General features: G+C 37.8%; 1 pseudogene; it reads right to left on the reverse strand.

Moving 5' to 3' along the window:
* Window positions 1-5,312: 5,312 nt before the first annotated feature.
* On the reverse strand, window positions 5,313-5,411 carry LOC142178660 (small nucleolar RNA R71; annotated as a pseudogene).
* Window positions 5,412-24,853: the final 19,442 nt, after the last annotated feature.

Genomic DNA, 24,853 nt, shown 5'->3' on the forward strand with positions numbered 1-24,853 from the left:
GGTATATGCGTACCTAACATCATCAAGCTTCTAAAGGCATCCCATCATATCATCTCGGCCTCTATGGACGAAATCATCAATGTATACCAGTTGATTAGGTGGTGGTGCGTATATAACATTGTAACCTTTTTTCATACCCCATGTACGTATAATAAATGCGTATATAACGCCATCTGGTCATGGGTCAATACACATATATAAATGAATTCAATGCATCAGTAAGATCTCTCAGAATGTCATAAGATCATTACGCCTTCGGGTAAACTTTATCAACTTATATATTTTCTAAGACCCATGAATAGACGATATAATAATAGGACACATGGGGAATCAAGAACATAGGCAACCCTAGTACTTCTAAGAATGGAGTCACTTGTGAAAGTTGCGTGTTTGATCATTTCATTGTATCATATAGATCATGCCAAAAGGAAAGAAATGATAGCCTTAACATACCTTAACTCCGTTGATTCCTTAATACCTTCAAAATCAGTGTTGAGTAAAGGCTATGTCTGTAGCTTAAACTAGTAGCTCATTTATGTAAATTTGGGCAGCATCTCCCCTGTAACCTTACATTACCAAGTCCATCAACCAACACAAATCCATACAACCTTCACCTATATACATTCAGCATCACAACACAAATCAAGCTACACAACAACAAGTGCATAAACATCACCAACGACACTACTATTTTTCACGACAAATGACAAGCTCGGATTGAATCCCTTTTTAACCCTTTAACCCTAAAGTCATTGATTAATTAACTTAACAAATTAGCCAGCATGATATTAATACAATGGGAGGACTTCTAGCCTCCTATTCATCTCCTAGTTCACCCTCAATCAGCCCAACAATCTAACAACAACAACAAGTACAACTTTCCATTGTTATGTTGTTCTTTCTCTTCATACTCATAGTACCAACAATAATTTAGATATGTAGACAATTTTATAATAACAACATCATAATAGAGTCATTTTCAATGGTTTCCAACCATTTATAGTTCATGGAAACAACCTTTCCAAAATAGTCCATTAAAGAGAATAACATCTCAATCTATTTCAAGTCTGCTCTTGTAGTATTTTGCTCAAATAATGCAACCAACAAAAAACAACTTCAAGAACATGTAGTAGGATGTTATCTCACCTTAACCAGTAGAAACAATACGAAATTTAAGCCAAGCACAACCTAAAACTATCCTCAATGACACCACAACACTATAGATGTTGTATTCTCTTCTTGAATCAACTTTTGGTGTTCAAGTTGGTGTGCAAACACTTGTAGTTCGCCTAGAAAATCTAATATATACTAAGGAGGGACTTATTATTACATTAATCAACAAGAACAAAACAAAACCTTAGGTTACTTTACTTGAAGAATCTTCCAAAACAGTCACAAGATGAAGGGCTACTATCTAGCAAGCACCACAGGATCTCTAGCATTAGATTCATGTTTTTCTCTTTGATTTTCACTCTAGAATCATGGAGACTACTTTGAGAGTGTTTTGGGAGGCTATATGATCTGGCTAGGTCCAAAAATGACCCTAAATGAGCCTTGACCCGATCATTAAAGGTTGGAGAATCACCCAATACACGAATATCTCTCTACTCCGACATCGTATCAACTAACGGTTTAATGAGTTGTAAACTAGCCTCATAGAGCCGAAATTGGATATGTGAATCATCCCTTAATTCCCAATAAATTGGGAGAAAAGCTCAGCTACATTTGACCTAATGTTCAGGATATTATGAATGTAACTTGTGATGACCTTTGCCAACTTTTGTTCCACGACTTGCTTGAATCCGAAAAGTGATATTTGAGATCATATGAGTTACAGGAAATTCTAGTATTCGTGGGCAATACGATAAGCCATGTATTCATGAAACAAATGGCAGAACAATCAGGAAAAGTAATTGCTTACATTTAAAGACAACTGAGAAGGCACGAAAGGAAATCTATGGTGCTAGCAAGTTAAAGGAAGGTTGCGAGTAGTATGAATAGATATGTGTAGGTCGCAAGCTAAAGTATCATAGAGCGACAAGGTTTTAGGTAGACAGGAGTAAGGATAAGAAAAGGTGTGTGATAAGGTGACGAGAATAGGTAAGTCCTTGGGAATAAACACATCAAAAAAAGAGAGATGATGGTTTCCGTAAGTTATAGAAAGCTCGGTACAACTTGAATGAACTCAGAGGAGTCTAAGACTAGGAGAAATTAGAAGAGATGAAATGCTGCCCTAGTAGTAGAATACAGGTGTAATGGTGATAGATAAGAGGATGAAGGGATTATCATGAATTGCACGAGATTAGAATACCCCCATAAGATGAATCATGTTGGGATTCTATGAAATACGGTTATTGAAGTATAGTATCGTCCCTAGGTGGATCAGGAAAATCACTTCAAATGTTCCCCGATGCAGCGTGAGCCCTAGTGACAATGTATTACGTAAGAGGTTTCAAGTTAGCAGTGGTAGATTATGGATCAACATTAAGGTGAATCAAAAATGGATGGATAAAAGTTACAAAGTATGAGATGAGATTAGACCGTCATTATTAATATGAACATCAATGAGGAAGTATTAAAGGGCTTAGATTTATACATATAGATAATAAGCGAGAGAGTAACCTAGAGTTGGGTAGCAGACCTCGATAATAATAAATCGAAGTAAGTGTTATGATATAGTATGACCTACCTAGATACAATAAAGCCATAAGGATAGATAACTGAGGCTATGAAACAAAATATAGCAATAGCCGTAATTTTGATAAAGTAACGAGCGAAGAACTTCAATATACCTATAGATGCCTAGAGGGACAACTTGCCATACTTCTGTATATGTTCATAAAGTGATGCCTAGAGATTGGCTAAATGATGGAGGAAAAAGGATAGAAGACTCGCATAGGCGCACATACAAGGTCAGAGTCGTGCAAGCCGCATGACAGAAGGTAGAAACAGTTACGAGATTGGAAGAATTTCGACCACAAGTCATGGTGTGAGAAAGTGGCCTAAAGGGCGAAATGCCCTGGCCTTTGGATTTACTCACAGAATAGTTGCCTAGATGGCAATGACATTATTAAAGTATTTGTAAGAGGTATAGGTTATAAGACTGCTAAGTGCATCAGTCAATATTCAAGGACGAATGTTCCAAAGGGGGGAATGATGTTACACCCCTGATGGTAGGCTATAATCTCGCATTTTAGTTGTTTATTGCATTCTAATTTACTACACTTTTATTGTGTTTGAGCATTAATTGCTAGTGTTTTGTACTTATCGTGTGTTTTATGCCTTATAGGAGTGATTTCGAGCTATGTTGATGTACAGAATGAATTTGAGCTATTTGGAGCTTTGAAATTTGAGTAAACGCCCAAGGGATTAAGCCGAGATCGCGTTCGGGGGTCGAGAAACACATCTGGATATCAAAAAGCAAGGAAAGTTCTGTACTCTAAGAAATCCCCACAGTCGCGGCATGTGGGGCGCCACGCATGTGTAATTTTCTACTGCCTGATAGATTTCAACTCTCTAGGTTTCCCCAATAATGCCCCACATGGCACGTCACCCCATGCGTCGCGCCTGTGCAAATTTTACAGAGTAATTATCCTATTTCGCGTAGGAAATGGAGATTTCGTTTGGGCCCGACCCTACTTGGTATAAATACATGAAAAAACGTTATTTTCTAAACTTTTGACACATATTTGACATAAGGAGGCTAAGGAGGAGTTGGAGAAGCAAAAGCACAAGAGTTCATCATTCAATCCTCATGTTTTCCTTTATGTTTTCCTTTACTTTAAACATATTTGTGATGAATTGCTCCATGTCTATGGAGTAGTTCTCTTTAGGGGTTTGATGGATTTGGTGTATTGATATTTGTTTGTAGATTATAACTTTAGTTTTATGTATTGAATAGTTTTGGATGATTTAATTATTGTATCTATATTCACATGTTCATATAATCGAGAGAGGCATAACTTGTGATATCTTTGCATTATCTTGTTGGTTGAGTTCATTAATTCGTCTTAGTAATAGAAAGAGGCTAGTTGAATCATTGATTAAACCTAGTTAGGAGGATAATTGAGAGAGGTTATCCTAAAGACCAATCCATTACGCATTCTTTCATATCTTCACGTTTTTAAATTGGTTCATCTTGTGAGGTTAAAGTTTAATTGAGAGAGGAGTTTTTGCTGAACGTTTGAACTAATAATTGAGTGAATTCGAGAGACTCACTTGAAATTTAGAAGTGAATTATCTAGAGTTAGATCCCAATCAATTATCTTGCACCTATCTTATCAAAACCCTATCTTATCCCATTGATATCTTTCTTTGCTTATTCCTTGCTTCGATTGTCATTAGTCAATAGCTCTAGATTGTTATTTAATTGTAGTTCACTCACATAAATCTCAATTGTTGATCATCTTGGATAGCAATCCAGCTACAAACTACGATAATATTGTTTAACTCCAATTATTGTGGATACGATATTATATTATACTATATTCGACTAGCGAGCATATTGGCGTCGTTGCCGGGGATTGGCAATGCATAGTGTTTGAAATTGTTTGTAGTGCTAATTCAGGAATTTTTATTTTTATTTTATTTTTATTTTTTTACGTTTGTTGTTCTTTGACTGTGCGCATGTTGCTGGTTCAGAGTGGTGCATGACTACAACTTCTGCGAATGAAGTGCTACCATACGAGCCAGAAATTAAAAAACAACTGCGACAGCTGAAGAAGGAAAGAAATCTCACTGAGACAACAAAAAAGGTTGGGCAATCCTCAACCATAGAAACTATGGCTCGAATCGGTGATGATAATGTAGATTTGGCTGTGGGAGAAGCAGCCCATCGACGAGAACAAGTTGCACGGTATGCTGAGGAAGCAGCTATTAGAAATACTCAGAACATCTATGAAGAAGGGAGGGGTCTCACACTTAATCAACATCAACCCTTGCCTGGGAGACCACTTGGCGATTATGCTAGACCGGTCTACAATCAAGGTTTATCAAGTGTTAAACCACCTCCAACTGCAGCTAATAATTTCGAATTGAAGCAAGGGTTGCTCCAAACCCTTCAAAATTATTGTGTCTTCAGAGGGAAGATGAACGAAGATCCAAACAACCATCTAATGGACTTCGAGGAGATTATGAACACCTTTCAATACAATAGTGTGTCACAAGATGCAGTTTACTTAAGGGCATTCCTCTTCATACTCAAAGATGATGCAAAGCAGTGGCTTCGAAGCTAACCTAATGGATCGATTCGAACATGGGATGAGATGACCCTAAAATTTCTTGATAAATATTTCTCATCAGCTAAGACGGGCAAGTTTAGAATAGAAATCTATAACTTTTGCCAGAAAGATGCTGAGACTGTGTTTGAAGCTTGTGAGAGGTTTAAGGAAATTGTTAGAAAGTGTTGACATAGAGGAATTGAACTTTAGATGAAACTCCAAGACTTTTAGGATGGATTAACACTGGCCTCACGTAGAACATTGAGCAATGCAGTTGGAGGCCCTTTGATAAAGAAGACTCCAGAGGAGATAGTCACAATTCTTGATGTGTTGTCTGAAGATGAAAATCAATAGCCTTCTGAGAGTGCCGAAATAAGAAGATCGACAGGTGTTCACCGGGTTGATGATAACACATCCGTGCCGGTACAACTTGATGCTATGGCTAAAGAAATACGGAAGCTGACCTTAGATACAATACAAAGTGAGCCTCATGCAGCTTGTGATATATGTGGAAGAGGACACCCTACTCATGAGTGTCAAGCCTCAACCGAGGAAGTGAATGATGTGGGAAATTATAATGCAATGGGTCAGAGGTACCCCGGTTTTTCATGGAGTTCACCTGGAGTTACTGCAAATACGTGGCAACAAAATAACTCTAGACCTCAGGGACAAGGAGCTCCATTCTTCCAAAATCAGCAGAGGCAGCAATTTCAGCCTAAATAGTCCAATGAGCCTGGTCTAGATGATCTAGTGAAGGCCTTCATTATCAAGACAAATGAGAGGTTGGACGCTCACGGGGCAACTATCAAAGAATTGGGCACTAGTTTACGAAATTTGGAGAGACAAGTGGGACAGATTGCAATAATATTATCTGAGAGAGTCCCAGGTACTTTGCCAACTGATATTGAGAGAAATTCCAAAGAAACAATGAATATTGTGACCTTGAGAAGCGTGCATGTGTTGAAAGATACCACTCCAATCTAAAAAGAGGTAGTACTTGAAAAGGAAAATAGGGAACAACTGAAGAATGATAGTGATATGAAGAAGAAGAAGAAGAAGAAGAAGAAGAAGAAAAGAAGAAAAATCGAGAAGGGAGGAACATGAGGAGAGCAAACATATGCCTACTCTACCTTTTCCTCAAAACCTATATAGAGAAAAGCTGGAACAGCAATTTGAGAGATTTCTGGATATGCTGAAACAAGTTAATGTAAATTTTTCATTCACATAAGTGTTTTCCCAAATGCCAGGTTATGCCAAATTCTTGAAGCAGATCCTGACAAAGAAGAGGAAGAGACCTCAGTGGTCAAGCTCATAGAGCATTGCAGTGTGATATTGCAAAACAAACTCCCACAAAAGTGTGGAGATCCAGGGAGTTTTACTATACCTTGCTCTTTAGGCTTTGTTAATTTTGATAAATCTTTGTGATTCTGATGCCTCAATTAACTTAATGCCTCAATCTATTTACAGGAAACTGGAGAAAGAGATTGGAGAGATAAGGTCAGTGCCAATTTTTTTGTAGTTGGCAGACCAAACGACTCTGATACCCGAGGGGATAGTGTAAGATGTCTTAGTTCGGGTAGATACGTTTGTATTCCCTGTAGATTTTATAGAAGTGAATATGGAGGAGAACAAAGAGGTCCCCCTCATCTTTGGAAGACCATTCTTAGCAACGGGTAGAGCAATATTAGATATACATGAGAGAAAGCTCATGCTTAGAGTGGGTGAGGACACTGTAACTTTTGAGATGAATGTAGAAACGGTGGTGAAAAAGAAAAGCCAGCTGCAAGTGTTGAGTGGAAAGTGAAGGGCTCAAAAGAGAAGGCTACAGCGAGTGAGAAAGATAAGTGTGGGGTACATCCCAAGAAGACGGAGAAGAAGCTGCCTGCATGGATGTGCGCATTAGTTCGAAGGCGAGGAATGGATCCCGACATCGACTCGGACCCCAGCTAGAGATTCAGGAAAGTTTCCTTTACCTTATGCTTTTTCATTGTGTGTCATGGGGACATGCCACAACTTAAAGTATGGGGTGGGGGATATGTTGTATGTATATGTGTTAGTTTTGTTAGTTTTAGTAGTTAGAAATTTAAAAGAATTTGAAAAACCATAAAACATTTCGATTTTCCCGACGATGCATATCATTCGACAGGTTTCTTGAGGAATTAAAGTCGAAGGAAAAAAGACAAAAAGATTTTCTTTTGTTAGGTAGTTTAACAATTCCCCCTTGGTTTTTCTTTGTGTCCCGGTTCTTTTTCAAGGGTTTTCTTTGAACCGGGTGTAGTTAGTTTTTATTTTGTAGAGTAGCAGAAAACCTTGTGCTATGGTTTGAATTGAAGACAATATCTCTTGACTTTATAATGCCTTGAGAATAGTAAGTGCTTTAGTTTTGACGCTTAGGCTCAGTTTTTAACTCTTGTATAAGTACCTTAAATTGTTTGATCTTAACTTTGCTTAACTGCTTTGACTAGAGTGTCTTGATAATCCAATCTTGAGTGGGTTATGTGCCATGTGGGTGTGAGGTTTTGTGTTAGGTATTCTGTGCATTGCATTTGATGTCTGTTTGCAAAGCGATATAGTAGTCTTGGTCAGTCTTGGAAGTGATATAGGCATTTCTTTGTTGAGCCAGTTATAAGCTTTTACCCACCTAATTGTAATGTATCGTAGTTAACCCCTTTGGACCTGTAATCCTATTTTTTTGGCAACCACATTACAAGCCTTACCCATTTACTTGAATTGACCATCTATTTGAACCTTGTACCTCTCGTGAGCACTTAAAATTTGTTATAAACTTTGTAAAAGTTGAAGTGTGGGGTGGTTGGTTTGGCTTTTGAGTGGAACTAATGAAATAAGGAGAAAGGTGCACTATGTTGAAAAAGTAAGAGCCACTTGAATTGAAAAAGAAAAGAAAAATAGTTGTATTGTTGTGAAAAAAATATTCCTTGATAGTGGTAACTCTTTATGTATTTGTGCTTAAAGAAGTTGGGAGTTGACGAATATTGATGTGAAGGTGGAGTTATGATTTGACATAAGTATGGGGTTTTGAATTGTTAAATGTATATGTATTAAAGTGCTTAGGGAGATTTAGTCACTCTAAGATCTAAATGTATCTTATCCGTCCCGCAGCCTACATTACAACCAATTAAAGTCCTACTTGATCCTTGACTGAATGAGCTCGATTAGTTGAGTAGTACACTACGGGCATGCCTATGGTACGTCTTTTGTGGCATATGAATGTTGTTTCCGAGAGTGAGCGAATTCTTTCTATCTTGAGTTCCTGATTGTTCTTAAATTTCATTATGTGTGGAACTACTCTCTATTATTGTGTGAGGGCACTTGATTCACAAAGGAAAGGTAATGTCGTTAAACTCTGTTTTAAAGTAAGTGAGGGGGTTATAAATAATGCGTGGTGCTTTTTGAGTCAAATTTCGAGGCTAGGATGGTACGGTATTGTACTTAATCTGTTTAAATATTCTTGGTATGATGAGTTATGAGAATTGTTTTAAAAGTCCGTGTCTATGTGAAGTGTAATTTGATTGCTCAAGGACGAGAAATGGTTTAAGTGTGGGGTGTTGATGGTAGGTTGTAATCTCGTGTTTTAGTCACTTATTGAACTCTAATTTACTGCACTTTTATTGTGTTTGAGAGTTAATCGCTAGTGTTTTGTACTTATCATGTGTTTTATGCCTTGTAGGAGTGATTCCAAGATATGTAGATGTATGGAATGAATTCGAGCTATTTGGAGCTTTGAGGTCTGAGTAAAAGCCCAAGGGATTAAGCGAGATCGCGTTCAGGGGTCAAGAACCACGTCTGGATATCAAAAAGCAAGGAAAATTCTGTACTTTGAGAAATCCCCATAGTCGCGGCGCTTGGGGCGGCGTGTGGGGCACCCCGCGTGTGTATTTGTTTGCTGCCTGACAGATTTCAAATCTTTGGATTTTCCCACTAACGCCCCGCATGGCGCGTCGCCCCATGCGGCGCGCCTGTGCAAAATTTACAGAGTAATTGTCCTATTTCGCGCAGGAAAAGGTGATTTTGTTTGGGCCCGACCCTACTTGGTATAAATACATGGAAAAACGTTATTTTCTGAACTTTTGACACATATTCGACATAAGGAGGCTAAGGAGGAGTTGGAGAAGCAAAAGCACAAGAGTTCATCATTCAATCCTCACTCAAGACCTGAGTTTGGATTGCTTTATATTTTTCTTTACTTTTAACATATTTGTGATTAATTTCTCCATGTCTATGGAGTAATTCTCTTTAGAGGTTTGATGGATTTGGTGTATTGATATTTGTTTGTGGATTATAACTCTAGTTTAATGTATTGAATCGTTTTGGATGATTTAATTATTGCATCTATATTTACATTTTCATGTAATTGAGAGAGGCATAACTTGTGATATCTTTGCATTATCTTGTTGGTTAAGTTCATTAATTCTTCTTAGTAATCGAAAGAGGCTAGTTTAATCATTGATTAAACCTAGTTAAAAGGATAATCGAGAGAAGTTCTCCTAAAGACCAATCCACTACTCATTCTTTCATATCTTCACGTACTTAAAGTGGTTCATCTTGTGAGGTTAAAACTTAATCGAGAGATGAGTTTTTGCTGAACGTTTGAACTAATAATTGAGTGAATTCGAGAGACTCACTTGAACTTTAGAATTGAATTATCTAGAGTTAGATTCCAAACAATTATCTTGCACCTATCCTATCAAAACCCTATCTTCTCCCCTTGATATATTACTTTGCTTATTCCTTGTTTCGATTGTCATTAGTCAATAACTCTAGATTCTTAGTTAATTATAGTTTTAATCACATAAATCTCAATTGTTGATCATATTGGATAGCAATCTAGCTACAAACAATGATAATACTGTTTAACTCCAATCCATGTGGATACGATATTATATTATACTATATTCAACTAGCGAGCATATTTAAGTGTGTGTTTTGCGCTCGTCAAATTTTGGCGCCGTTGTCGTAAAAGTACGTCGTAAGTCAATTGATGTAAGCTCAGAAATAGGATCATCTTTGAAAATACATAAATTAAGTTAATCATATTACCTTAGAGGTTACAAATATTTAAGATCAAGAACAACAAGTACCAAGAGGGTTGGATGGTTTAGAAGCTAAGCAAATTGAAGAAAATAAGTTTTGTCGAAAGTCGACAAGTTGGGAATGTTATAACATATACTTTTGGGGCCTTTGGATTTACCCCTCAATCAGTCACAACAATAGACCATGGCTCAACCACAATGTGTTTTCGACCTACCCTTCCTCGGTGGCTAAACGATACTCCCAATGCATTTGTTATAAAAATGATTTACCACTCATTTCATATTCTTTTACATGTCATTTATTTTATTGGCACAATTGGACGTAACGCAATATCATTCTTGGCACGTTGTCCATACTTCATAATCCATTCTCACTATTTCATTTTCAAACATTATCACGGATTGTCAACAATAAACATTTCTATTCAAGACTTTAAGCACACATTTGAGCAATTTAGGGTCTTAGGCGCATGTGATTTCTTACACAATTTGATATGATCACTTTCATTTGGGCTTGACTTGAAGTCACAACATTTTAATACATACTCATACTTTGAACACGCTCCCGAAGAATAACATAATATGATAAGAATATTTCGGAACACATTTTGAACATATTCCTATATATATCTTTCGACACCAAACTTATTCAGAAAAGTCAATTCATAATGGACAACTCGGGACTAACAAGAACATCGTGGGAATTCAATTCCAAGAGAGAAGTTTAGCCAACATACCTCTCCTTAATTCACTACACCATTTCGGAAATCCTAGCAATTTTGATCTATTTAGAGATATGGCCAAATTGAACACAAATTAGAGAGGGGTTCATATTTTCAGCTTATTTGAGCATTTTATCAAACACTAGGTGGGCATTATTATTGCTAGCTTCTCCTATGGAGGATTTCCTTCACCCCACAACCCAAAGTCTACCCAAATGAGCTCAACAATATTTCCACTACCCTTGATGGTACATGCATGTAAAATAAAAACTCCCACACCCAAGAATTTCTTGGCTTATTACCTATTTTTAGTGAAATCACAAAATTGAGGGCTAGGGAGTAGAACCTTATCTCTAGGATGAAGACCTAGTGAATTTTCTTGTGAATTCTTCAACTTGGAGCAAGAGTTAATTAACAATAAGCTTAGGAACTTCCCATCTCGCTCTATGGTATACCGTCTCTCTAGAAATATCAGATTTTTATTTCAAAAGTGACCCTTTGCCTCAATATATTGAAACAGGGTCGGGTCAAAAATTTGAAAAAATGAAGCCCTAAAGCATATATGCGGTCACATATGCAACCGCATAAGGCTTCTACCGTTAGCATAATGGCCCTCCGGAACTGGGCAACCCTGCGAACGGTCTGTGGTCCGCAGACCTATTCTGCAGTCACATAATGTGTTGCAGAACTTTCCTCCAAAATTTGTTTTTTGCCGGATCTATGAGCGGTTATGTGACCCGCAAAAAGATTATGCAGCCGCATAATGGACCGCATAATGGTCCAAAAAATTTTCCCAAAGTTTTGCTTCGATCTGCGGCAGATATGCGGTCCGTAGATCAGTTCTGCGACCGCAGAATGGAACGCAGAAATGTCCTGTATTTCCAAAACATTTCTTCAAATCCGCAACGCACTATTCAACCCAAAAAGTCCTCGCTGTGAAGAATCCCTACAATCGTCAACACATAAGCCTACTTAGGCACCACGAAACCTCGGGTTTTAGGCAAACGTCTGCGGGGCCTTACATCTACCCCATCATGCCCATCATTTTCTCAAGGAAAAATATATAAGTAGCCACCTGAATTATACATAAAATCCCCGTTATACACTTTTTGGGAACAAAAGTCACCTTACACACTCAACCTTTCCAAAGTGTGGCTAAGACGCACCACCTTTGCTACATGGCACGCGCGTGCTTAACAAAAAGTATAAGCACGTTCAACTGATAATATTTTTATCCCAATCCTTATTTAGATGACACGTGGCAAAAATATTCTCTTATTTTTAATATTATTTGGTTCCATAACTTTGAAACCCTCCCCGTCGTCCCCCGCAAGTCTTCTTCCTTAAGCAAAACAAACAAAACCCAGCTACATTTTGGATCTAAAGTTGCAGATATTTGTGCGAATGGCACTGAGGTCAAACATTCTAGTGGGTCTGGGAATTATTATTTTTATTATTGAGATTGGATTTTGTAGAGTTCTTAAAATGATAGGGGTGATGAATAAGAAGTGGAAGTACGACGGCGGAATTCATCGAGCTTTTTCTTAATTTCGTCGAAGGATGAGGTTTTAGAAGAAGCGTTTTGGTTGTCGATGGAGGAAAAAGAGAAGGGTTTAGTGGGTGGGGATTGTGTTTGTTGTTGGTGGTGGGGTGGGTCTGAGGATTTGATGAAGAAGAGAAGAAATAGAGGAAATGGGTTTGGATTTGGGGCAGATGTGGAGGAGTTTTATTGCGGCTGCCATTGTTGTGATAGCTGCCATTGTTGAGGAGTTTGTACATGCCTTGCAAAAGAGAAAGAGACGAAGTGAGATGCTAAGGGTATACTTGTAAATTTAAGTATTTTTTTAAAATTATTAACATGTGTCATGATTTTATTGGCTCGTGATATCACACATATTCTGAAAAGCTGGTCAAGAAAAAAGTGGTGTGTCTTAGCTACACTTTCAAAAGATTGAGTATGTAAGGTGACTTTTGTTCTCAAAAAGTATGTAATAGGGATTTGGTGTATAGTTCAGGTGGTTACTTATGTATTTTGCCTTTTCTCAAAGTGGATCCCTTCTTGAGCCCTAATGAAATACTTAGTCAGCTCACAGTTGTCTAACGGAGGGCGGCCTCTGATCTCTGTCGACACGCATATTCTTGGAAAGTTTACTAGTGCGGACATATCAGGGGTAATTTTTGTGTTGAATCGAAAGCGAATCATGAAATCTTCCGCCATATCCTAACATGCTCTCTAGTTTCGCGGATCTTGGCGAGTGTACCAAGTAAGTGTGTCCCCTGTCAAGCTCCTTATGAACCATTTCATTCTCAACTTCTCGTTTCTTCCTATTCCAACTAGCTTATCACAAAATGCTCTCAAGTGTGCATGGTGATCACCTGTCCCATCAAAGATATCAAACTTCAGAGGCTTGTACCCTATCGATATATCCACATCAGGATGGATACACAAATCATTATAGTCTAGACTTTCGCTCCGTCGAGCGACCTGAAGTTTCTTTATTTGTTTTCTCAATGCTCGTAATTGCTCATACATTGATTCCTCCTACTTATACTTAGCTTCCCTCTACATTTCGACATACTGATCGACTTCATAAGGCATCCTGACCGTGACAGGCACTATGAAGGTGGGTTCTGAGTCTGCATATACGAGAGAAAGATATCGTTCATATGCAGCCGTATGTGCTACGGGTATGTGCTGGTTTTGTTTAGTGGTGAAGGCGACTCTATCACGAGGAGGGGTGTGAACTGTGTTGGTGATGACTGGTTGTATTTGTGGGTGTATGGGAGTATTTGTGGGTTTGCAGGGGTTACTGGAGGTATAATTTGAGTGGTAGGGACTGAAGTTGGGGTATTGTTGGCTTGGCGAGTAGTTGAAGGAAAGTGGTCGGGGATTGAATCTAGAGAAGGAAATCAGGGTGTTTGTGGGAGCGTCGTCATGGCCAGATATGCTAATTCCCGTATGTGTTGTACTTCCTTCCTCAAAGATTCCATCTCCTGGGCCATCCTGGCCACATGTTAATCATTCCTTGTATCATCTTTCTCTCCTGATCGCCCTGGGCTATCAGCTATTGCCAGAGCGTATTCGGTTGGGAGATCTGTCGCATGCATCTTCCCTTTCGATCTTAGGTTGTACGGTGGTTTTGCCAGTTTTGGGTCAACACAAACCAACTTTTCTTTTGGAAATAATAGTAAAGTAAGAAAAGAAAAGAAAGAAAAAGAAAAAGAATAGAAGTTAGTTTCAGTATTTGCAAAAGTAATAGGCACACAGAGTAGTTAGTTCATGTATTCAAGCAAGCGCATTCTCCTAAAATTCATGAGACCTCACTTTGCCGGAGGTAGGCCTAAGTCGCGAATATTTGATACATTCAGATCTGAAGCAAATTTTGGCTTTCATAGATAGTATTTGGATTGTAATGGTCAGGAGCAGAGGTTACATCATTGTTTCCAACATTCACATAATTACATAGGCTCAAACAAACCTGCCCTTAGGGAAATGAGGAAGTTTAGGATAAAAGTTCAAAGTGGGAAAGGGGGGAAATCAACCAACTTCTAGTAACCATCACCGGAATCATTCCCCATCTCTTCTTCCTCTTCTGGTTCTTCCTCTAGGTCTTCTTCAAATTCTTCTCCATCATCATTGAACTCAAATTCTTCCTCTAGATCTTCCTTTAGTTCTGTCTCGGACTCAATCTGCACACACTCCACTACTCGGTCATCATCCTTGGTGGGTGGCAGCATGTGATCAATTGATCCCGAGACCACTTGGCGGTGCATGGTGGTAGTCACAAGACAGTGTGGCAATATCTCATGGTAGATTTGCAAAGCCGCCAATGCATCCTCCAGCCAAGCTATTCCTTCTCTGGTTGGTCAAGCTAGCTCGTCTTCTTCATTGATCCAGACATAATATTCTGGAGTGCACTACGAATTTTGACCCATTGGCATTGTGACTAGATCATTCCATTCCTCACGAAGCCTCTTTATCCTTGGTATTGGAATCTACCTGTTGTATTCGTCCTCATACAGTGTTGTCCTTATCCAAAGAGGTACATCCTGAATCAACCTGAACTACCTGAGAACTCGTAGGGGTAAGTATGGCTAGATGCCCTCAAGTCCTATCAGTTCGATGAAATATTTCTGAGGAGTCCTTAGGATTGCCCCTCTTCCTAGCGATGACATCTTCCAATTGACCCATTCTCCACTTAAGTTGGTCATCATCTCTCTCCACTCTTCCTGTCCGTGCGGGGAGACCCAATGTATCATCCTCTTGATATGACTTCGAATCATGTTACTGACGCCCACAAAGTAGTCAATTGTGGCCTCTCACTAAAAAAAATGATCTATGGCCCAGATTTGAAGCAGCGGGTTACAACCCTTGAAGAAATCATACCCCCGGGAGCATGCGGACAAGGCTCTGAGAATCTCTGCTAGCACCATAGGTACCAGAGAGGCTTGGAAGTTGCCTCAGAATGTTGCTAGAACCATGGGCAGTAGATTGATATTGATATGTCCTCTTCTTTGTGGGAAAACCAACAGTCCCAGCAGTGTCAAAGAGAAGGTTATGGGTCGAAGACTCTCCCACGTTGCCTGATCACACTGAAATTCTCCCAAGTCCCATTCATCACTTTCATGATGTCCGAACATGTCAAATAATTGGTCCAGGCTTACCCATCCATCCTCGATGTTTCTCAAACCCTGACTATTTGCCAGACCCAAAGCATCAAGAAATCTGTAGCCGGGCATGGTGATTGGTAGTATCGGTTTCCTCCCTGTAAATGGTAGCTCCATGAAACTGGTAACTTCTTCCAATGTTGGAATTAACTCATAATCAGCAAACTTGAACACCACCTTGGACGGATCCTAGAACTCTATCAGTAGGCGAGTAAGCACCTTGTCAGCTCGGATGTTTAGCAAGGCGGTCAGTTCTCCTAGATGTATCTTGATTTTGTCTCCATGTTCTCGACGGATATCCTTCCACCATTGCTTCAGCTTGTGTGGTGCTCCCATCACCATATTGATCTCGAAGATGTTGTGGTTGATTTCCATTTCTGAAGTGGGTAGAGAAAAAGGGTTTGATAAGTGTTTGCTTCGGATCTTAAGTGTCTCGTCATGATTGGTTCGTCTTTCCACAGAAGTTATGATGTTGGGTTCATTAACCGTTGACATTATCATGGCTTTCCTAATGGTGTGTCGATGCCAATGACTGACTAACCTAAGGTTTATGCAATATCACCTATGTTTGATAGAGTAGAGTGTTTCCTCCTTTTGAATTGGACTAAAAACTACGATAATTTATGTCGGTTGACCTAACAAAGCCATTTTCTGAAACTAAAGAATTTTGAAAAAAGGTACAGAGGGCTGTAAAAGACAACCCTCGCATGCCATTGTGTGTGATAGTGTACATCCAAGACTCGATAAAGCAGTACCAGATAGTGGGATGTTAAGCAGTAACAGATGGTGATGTAGCAATAATAGTTTAAGATAAGCAGACATGCATAATAATGAGCAAGTAAGGCAGGTAAGCATATAATTGTAAATTAAACACTATTAAATCAGTGTACAAGCAATCCTAAGATCAAGGTCTAGTCTAAGTCTGCTAAGGTCAGAACCTAAGTGTGAAATCCCCAACAGAGTCGCCATATTGTTGCACCCTATTTTGCACGATTCAAAATAAGATTTAACTTATGGTTTCCCTGTAGATGATAAAAGAGAGTCGCCACCTAATAATTAAAGGTGTACTAGGGTACCTATTTAATTACTAAGGTCGTTTCTTTTATTGGGTAATTACTAATGTTGTTGCACCCTGGGTAAGGGTTCTTGTTCTTCTAAGGTGAAGTATTAGGCACCCCTTAAAATCTATCTGAGGTAGCTCCATAGGACTTAGATTAGATATAAAGGATTAGTTATTTATATTTCGCTTAACTAGTGTTAGGGGGTAAGGCATACTATATATATCTAATTTAGAACTTGATATTTGAAAGAAGGATGTGTATTTTTTTAAAAGTTGAAAGAATTTAAAGTATGGTATATAGTGTTTGTGTCTAAAAACTTGTAAGATGGGGCTAAGCTATTAAACATTTTGCAATTAATGAACGGGGATACTTATGTAACTCTAGTGAAATAAGGGTGTTGTAAGGAAGTGAGTCTAAGAGGTACCTTGGATTTCAAATCTCGTTTTTTACTTTAAAGAAAATCGTTGGAAGCCCCCTTTTAACTAGGTTGCGGCAGTTTGCTTGAGTTTTGCAGAAAAGTGCAGTTTAGAAGACCAATTTCGGCAGTTTGCTTGAGTTTTACAGAAAAGTGCAGTTTAGAAGACCAATTTCAAATTACGTTTTCGGTTTTTGAAAAGAGAAGATTATCGTCCTTTGCTAAAACTGTTTTGATCCCAGAAAACTTCAAAAGTGTTAGTAGAAGCATAGGAGGTTAATAGCATTGATGACAACGAATTAACGTTATTTACTACTAAGTGTAATATTTTTTTTAATCCTATGTTCTTTAAGGCTTGCCTAGGTTGCTTACAAGATTCAAGAGATAACATAAAGAATTTAGTCAGCTATGATGAGTGTCATATACATGTGAGGAACAAGTATAGCGAAATATAATAAAGTAGTAAAGGGAAAGGAAGGACTCTAGTTTGTGCCAGAAAAGAGGTAGGCCCGGCAAACAGCAGGAACATACAGCAGCAAACTTCAGACTTCCAATTGCATGGGTACAAGACTTGGGCCTGAGTTCTTTTGAGAACTTGGTAGGCCCAATGATAACACATGTTCAAAAAGAAAGAAAGAAAGAAAGAAGGTCACTAGATGTGCTACTCTATGCATTAATCATACATGAAAAAGATTGGTAAAGGGCCTAAACAAATTATAACAATCAATAGTAATCTGAATTATGAGAATTATACTAATGTGGGGTCACATATGGCAAAGTGATTCACGTTGAAAACCTTTTATTCTCATTAAACACTAAACCTAAAGGTAGTAATGAATGTCAATAGATTAGAGGCTAAGGGTAGAATTCCATTCAAGGCCAAGGCACTCTTTGGATCCCTGACACTTAGGGTCTCAAGGCCCAGGGCAGTGCTTGTGTCAGAAAGAGTAACCCAATCAAGAACTAAACTCTATTCCCAAATACCCCTAACCACTCACACTCATTCTTCCCTACAGGTTTAAGTGCCGATGAGGCACTTTCAATGTAAATTCCAACATCACAGTGATACCATACCGCAGAAGTATATATACATTTCCCATGATAGTTAATACAAAACACTATAGACAACCAATCATCCTGATGTAGTCACAATCTAATAGAAATACATAATTCACTGTGAATGATAGGTTAGGCATGCACAAAGGAAATCAACTTCAAACACACATAGAGACAAAGGCATTATCAGATTACTGTTAAGGGACCAAACACCTGAGATCGTATATCTTTAGGATAGAAAGAGTATATAGTCCAAGTCTACAATAGTTTATGAGCACAGATACATCTGCCTTAACAACCTTCAATTAGACTAATCAAAGATTGGTTTTAACTTAGGTCTTGCCTCCTAACACACACACACACACACAGGTTAATAGTTCCAATTGAAACTCCTAAAGAGTATTAACAAATATATAGACTAATAGCTTCAGTTAAACTTCTAATGAGCATTAGGAGAGTGCGGATTAACAACTATAGTTAGAACTTCTGAAGAGTATTAACAGCGCATTACAGGTTAACCACTACAACTGATACTTTCTAAAGAGTGCTAATATAGATACAAGTTAACAACTTTAATTGAAGGAACAGATCAATAACTTCAATTAGGAGGCACAAATTAATGACTACAATGGGAACCTCCTAGAGTATTAATAGAGATTCAAACCAACCATAGTTAGAACTTCTATAGGTACTATCAAAGATACAAACTACAATAAAAAACTTCTAAGAGTATTAACAAGGTCACAGATTCACAACCTAAATTAGAATTTCTAGGAGTGTTAACACGATTGCAAATTAACAGGTTGTAATTAGAACTTCTAAAAGACATTAACAAAGCCACAGATTCACAAATTAAATTAGAACTTCTAAGAGTATTGACAGAATCTCAGGCTATCAGTCCTTCTTTACTTTAAAGCCAACGGCATAATCACTTCTTTCTAAGAGATTTTAACTTCACACTAATCTTGTTGAGAACAAAGCATGATGTTATATTCAAGCAGTAGCAAAAAGAGATTCACTTAGATTTCATAAGCTAAGTCTAGTTCATTCATGTAAGCTTGGTGAAATTCTAAGGACAACATATGCATGGTTATGGAAGGCAAGTAGAGGCATTGAAGAATAATAAGAATGCAGGATCACAAGAACACACATAGAGGACCTTTTACAGGGGTCATATTATGAAAGTGTTATCATAATCAAGCTAACAATGTTACCACAGGAATTTCCAAAGGGTAGAGGTATCATTATATTAGGGAAATCTGATAAGTAAGTCCGGTATAGGGTTTCAGATATAATGGAACTTAGCAGTAACCCTTTAACTCAACAAATGTGACGTCATAATTTAAATACATCTTATCCATACTTCATAGCTTAAACTAAGTGCAGAGCAATCTCAGAATATACACAAAGACCTAGCTAACTTAGGGCATGCCTACATAGTATGTCCAAGCAATCATGGGTTCAATCAAATGATTTATAAACTTATGAGATGCAACAAAATTACAGAGGCATGCCAGAGAGATAAAACTGGCTTAAAAGGTCATGAGCTAGTGTATCTAAACCAAGGTAACAATCTGGTTTTCACCACTAAATAGGTTCATGCTTTGTTTAAGTCTAGGTTATTGAGTGAACCATTATGAAATGCAAAATAACATTCAAGAAAGATTAGCATAACAATCATAGTAGTACTAATAGAACATTAAAGAGGTCTGAAACTAGATATTAGGAAACATTAAGAAGTTCTTTAGTTGTTTTCAAAGTTAGCAGTAGATATGAATCATCAGATGCTTATTGAGATCAACACATAATTCTAATTTTAAATAATTTACAAAAGTTCATGATCATAGAACAATCATTAATAAACACATAAAACAGTCAAAATATGAACACATTGTTAATAACATCATTCAGCAAGAGGTAGTAGAACAGTTCATGTTCATCAACTTAAACTAATAAAAGAAGAACAAGGTCGAGGTTTTACTGACCTCCTATAGGGCAGCAAACCACACGAGTATTAAAATTAGCTGTTTAGGAAGCCAAAGCTGAAGATTTCTATTAGTAACAAGCTTAGAACCAGAAAGAAAGAGAAAAGCAGAGATTGAGTAAGAACTCAAACTTCAATCGAAATTTCCTAAACAACAATATATTGTGTATTAATTTCTCAGATGTTAGGTGTAGTTGGTGTGTTCTTGTTGAGAGCATTTAAGGCACCTATTAATAGTGGTCGTTGAGCCTTAGGGTTTCAGCAGATTCAAGTGATGGTAACGGAGAATGACGATGAGTTGATGATGTGAGCATAGTCGGATAGAATCAGAAAGAACAGAGGTGAGAGCAATGATAGTTTTACCTGAGATGGGGAAAAGTGCTCGTTGGAAACAAAAGCCACCGGATAAATCCCTAATGTCCAAAGGTGGCTACGCTTGACCTCTGGACCAAGAATAACAATGATAACACTATAAAGTAGCCATGCATGCCACTGATTTAACATAGCACAAGGAATCTCTAAGGATTTGACCTTGCACCAATTGGTCTAGGGTTTCAAATTTGGGAGTTTTGAAATTCAACCGGTGAAATGGAAAGAAAACCACAGGCTTCATAGCATATGTACAAAGCGAGTGATTCTGCAAGTTCGATTTGAGAGAACAAATATGTAATGTGTTTTGAGCATAGGGTTCAGATTTTGGAGTTTCAGATTTAATGAATGAAAGAGGAAATAGCAGCGAAATTCACGGATAGGGAGGTAGGAGAGATGATTTGCTGAGAAATCTCATGACCTTGCACAAATTTGTGCAAGGTCTGTTGATTGATGTTTGTGGGAGGTTGAAAGAAGAGTGAACGAAAGGGGAAAGGGGCGGCTGTATGAGTGAGGAATGATTTAGGGATAGGGGGTGGGGAGGCTCTCTCTAGGTTAAGATTAGGAGATTAGATCTGAGTCGTTGATCTTTTAGATCAACAGTCCTAATATTTAGGGATTAAATCATTTTTGTGAGAAATTTTGGTGGTCGTTGGATCCCAGTGATCCAACAGTTAGGATTAAATCTCTGGTGCTTAAAATTTAAAAGGAAATAGAGTTAAAAATCGTGGACCCTTGATCACATAAACGGACGGCCGAGATGACTTGTGTTTGTTTTGTGAGTGTGGGAGACGGGTGACGTGGTAGGTCATAATTGGTTGAAAATTATTGGCAAGGATTGCCAACTTGGAATGAACGGCTTGTTTGGACTGGGTATTTTTGGTCATGGGCTTGTATATTGGGCCAAAATTAGTTTAAAAGATATCCAATCCATGTTTAATTAAAGAAATGCAATCATATCCCTCTGACTTTTAACCCTTTCGAAATTAATTTAAATAAACTTAATTATTTTCAATAAAATATACTAAAAATTATAATTATCAAATATACTACCAATTATTGTAATTAATTATTTATAAATACCTTATTTTTTAAATTGTAACACTAATTCTAAATCATTAACACAATAATCTAATTAATTAGAAATTAAGGAGTAATTTGCTAAATTAGTTATAAAGCATGTTTTACGTATATGAAAACTATTTCAATAATCTAAAAATAGTAAGCATGGTATATTTATAATTATAATTATAACATTGAATTATCAATTTCAAAATTACTAACACTAAATTAATTTTGTAAAAATAGGTGTTATTGATTGAAAATATTTTCAAAATATTCATCGTAAATTATTAAGTATAAATAAATTAATTTTAAAAGGGAGGGTCAAAATTTTCCGTCAACAGTCATGACCCCAAAATCACACCTTTCGGATCGTGATGGCACCTAGTACCTAGGACTAGGTAAGCCTATAACATAGCAAGATCAACATAACCAAATACCCAACTTAAATAATAATGAAAGCTGAAAAATGCTCTAACATAACTAAAAGCAAAAATACAAAAGTCACATAAATTCCAAAACCAGTATTACCGAGTCATAAGCTCTATAGAGAGTACATGTGAAATCTCAAAATACAATACTATACGAAAATACAATAAAAAGTAGTAAGAAAATCAGAATAAGGTGACTCCGAGGCTTGCGAGCGAAGTAGCAGGTATACCTTGAAGTCTCCATAGTAAATCTCAAAATCAGCTCCCTAACGACCAGCATGCTTAGAGGTACCTGGATCTACACAAAAATGTGCAGAAGTGTAGTAGGAATACACCACAATCTGTACCCAGTAAGTATCAAGACTAACCTCGGTGAAGTAGTGACGAGTTCAAGTCAAGACACTTACTAGACATAAACTGTGTAGATTATCAATATAAAGCTAACAACGGAAAGCGAAATCAATAAATGGAAACAAAGAGTGAACATGTGATAACACAACAAATTAACTAAAACACAGTTAAAGTACAAGTGAATCAATTAAAAAAAACAAAAAAAATCCTCAAGCCGGTCCAACACGAGATTTACAAAAAGAATCATCCCGAGGTACCACACCTCATAATTACAAATCGGGAGTCACAAATCACAAATAATTTCTTATGACGCTATGTGAGCATCACATTTTAAAATATTTTGTCGAAATAGCTTCATGCGCATAAGCCCCCTTATCTCGCGGTGTGTGCTTCACAATGAAGTATTTTCCCTTACTAGCAACACGCGCATAAAAACCCATGATCTTGCCGCATGCACATCAATATACACACCACCCTTATGCCACCGCATGCGCATCTCATTCACAACATGACAATCAACTCGCACCATACGTGCACATATACCACAACATTACCCGAACAACAATAGCAATGTCACAACAATGCATAGCCCACGGCTCAACAACAACGTATGCAAGAATTACAAGAACAGCACAATGAAATCGAGAATAACTCAACAATGAAATGTGTTCCATATAACAACTTCAATTCAAGGCATATTAATAGCTTAAGATTTTAGTCCGGTCAATTATCACACATAAGCCTGTGTACACACTCTCACCTCATGTACACGTCTTTCACATAGTAAAATTAATGCAATTAAGCCAAATCCTAAGGGGAAGTTTATCCCACCCAAAGTTAGGAAAGATACTTACCTCAATTAGGCCAAATCAGTACTCTAAAAGTGCTTTTCCTTTACAATTCACCTCTGCACGCCTCAAATCTAGACAAAAATGACTTAATAATATCAAACAATGCAAGTAAAATAAATTTCGAATAATAAAGTTAAGATCTTTACAAAATTTTCCAAAAGTCAACATAAGTCAACTCCGGGCCCACCCAATCAAAATCCGAGTCGAAGGGTAGATCTTTACCCATAACTGGACGAGTCCATATATGTATTTTGTTTTCAAATCCGAATCTAATTCGACTCTCAAATCTCAAATTTTCATTTTTCAAAACATAGAAATAAATTCCCAAAAACTTCTCTTCAAATTCCATGGATTAGATGTTAAATCTCATGAACAATCATGTAATATAATTGAAATTGGATCAAAATCACTTCCCCAATAGTTGTGTATGAAAATCTCCTCCTAGAATCGCCTCCCACCGAGTCTAGGGCTCAAAAATGAGATAAATGAGACTAAGTCCCGAAATCCCCAACCTTTTGTTCAGCTACGGAAGTCACAAATGCGACCTAGGGTTCCCTAATGCAAACCCTCGCAAATGCGGAAAACCCATCGCAAATGTGGCGCCTGCTAAATTCAGGAGATGTCGCAAATGTGATATTGACTTTGCATTTGCAAAGTCAGACCCCTTCGCAAAAGCGGCCAAATTGTCGCAATTGCGACCTGCCCAGCCAAAGTCCAACCTTTTGCAAATGCAATCAAGGCATCGCATTTGCAATAGTTTCACCCCCCTGCCTTCTTCACAACAGCGATGTTGGGGCTCTCAATTGCGACAACTGCAGCACCAGCACACCAGTAACCTGAACACAAGTCCAAACCAATCTAAAACGCATCCAAAACTCACCCGAGCCTGCTGGGCTCCACATCAAACATCCATACAAGTCTAAAAATATCATACGAACACCCTCGCGCAATCAAAACACAAAAATAACATCCGGAACCATGTATCGGACATCAAAATACATGAAATTCACAATGAAACTCAAGAACCACAAGAATCACAATCAAGCGCCCGATTCCTACCCAACCAACTCGGAATGACACCGAACATTGCAGACAAGTTCCAAATGACCAAACAGACCTATTCCATATCCCGAAACAAAAATCCGAACCCGTTATCCACAAAGTCAAACCATGGTTTAACTTAGGATACTTCTAAACCTTCAAATTGCTAACTTTTAGGAAAACAAGCCAAATCAACTTAGGAAACTCTGAATTCAATTTCGGGCATACGGCTAAGTCCAAAATCACCATACAAACCTATTGGAACCATCAAAATACTGTTCTGAGACCATTTTCATAAAAGTCAAACCCCAATCAATATTTCCAACTTAAACCTCTAAACTAAGAATCAATTGATCCAATTCAAACCAAAACCTCCCAGAAATGAAACCAACCATCCCCGCAAGTCATAAAACTACAAATGCACATACGAGTAGCTTCAAAAGGGGAAACGAGGCTCTAATACAAAAAAAAACCGACCAGGTTACAAAACACCATAGAGGAGAACAATAACCAAGAATAACTACAAAACATCATATATGTTGTAGCGTGTAGTCTGCTCTAAACACATACCA

The sequence above is a fragment of the Nicotiana tabacum genome, chromosome 24 (genome assembly GCF_000715075.1).
Source record: "Nicotiana tabacum cultivar K326 chromosome 24, ASM71507v2, whole genome shotgun sequence".
Taxonomy (NCBI): domain Eukaryota; kingdom Viridiplantae; phylum Streptophyta; class Magnoliopsida; order Solanales; family Solanaceae; genus Nicotiana; species Nicotiana tabacum.